The sequence below is a fragment of the Octopus bimaculoides genome, chromosome 4 (genome assembly GCF_001194135.2).
Source record: "Octopus bimaculoides isolate UCB-OBI-ISO-001 chromosome 4, ASM119413v2, whole genome shotgun sequence".
NCBI lineage: Eukaryota > Metazoa > Mollusca > Cephalopoda > Octopoda > Octopodidae > Octopus > Octopus bimaculoides.
In genome coordinates, this window is record NC_068984.1 from 121,052,777 (window position 1) to 121,054,094 (window position 1,318).

Here is a 1,318-nt window from a genome sequence, read left to right on the forward strand (position 1 = left end):
TTATAACTATATGTTTGTAAGCATATGTTTGTGTATATATGTAGAGTCAGAAGGAAAGAAGAGAGACACAGAGAGAAAGAGAGAGGGAGCAACAGAGACGACGAGTGGAGACGCATTACATACACAAGCACCTGTACTTCTGTGTGACAGTCAGTCAGCGATTGTGTGTAGACTGGAGGGGGGAGAGCGCACATGTGCATGCGTGCGAGTCTGTGCATGCATGAGTGCGTATTCATTTATATATATATGCACACATTTATGTCTTTTTATACGTGCAAAACTAATAGACATACATACATACGCATATATCTATGTATTTGTATATATCTTTTTCTCCCTCTCTTAATCCCCCGCTTCCCTTCACCCCCGCTGTCTCCATCACCCCCGCTGTCTCCAGCACCCCCGCTTCTCTTTCTTTATCAGTACGACGGTCAAACTGGTACAAACCCTTTATTTATGATAACTGCTTAAAATAGCTTTGTCCGAATTAAGTAACTGACTCCTTATCGGAGATTCCCGCTTTGGTAAGAAGGATCAGCATTTCCTTTATTTATTTATTTATTTATTTATTCCTTTATTCCTTTATTCGTTTATTCGTTTATTCATGTATTCATTCATTAGTCAAAAGTTAGAACTACACTCTGAAACATAGGCAAGAAAGAACACGTCGTCTTCGCTTGGAAAATTGTAACGATACATCAATCCATCACCAAGAGACCTGCGAATAAATATGATAATGACAGTGTAAATAGTGTGGATTATATATTACCGCTTAAGATCTGTTGAAAGTTTGCTGTATATGAATATAAATACGTAAAATTTGTTCATTTGTTTTCTACTTTCACTTAAGATAATTTATGTAAAACAAATTTGACGTTTTATAAAATTAAAATATCTATTCATATCTAGTTTCTGTAATTACTCTCTTTCCCTTCCCTTTTCTTCTTCTTCTTCTTCTTCTTCTTCTTCTTCTTCTTCTTCTTCTTCTTCTTCTTCTTTACACTACTATTGTGTTATCATCATCATCATCGTCGTCATCGTCCTTATTATTATTGCTGTTGTTGTTGGTGGTGGTGGTGTTGCTGCTGTTGTTATTATTATTATTTTCCTGTAGGAGTGTCGATAGGCTGCGCGTACAATATTCAATATTTTCTCTCTTTCTTTCTTTCGTTCTTTTTTTCTTTTTTTTTCAGTCTTTCACACAAATCGGAACCGGAACACAAAAGAATGATGTATTGAAGAAAAAGGAAGAAGGTCTTCTAGTAGAAATAATTCTATGTTGTTGTAAAGATTGTCACGACTACTCGGAATATTCCGG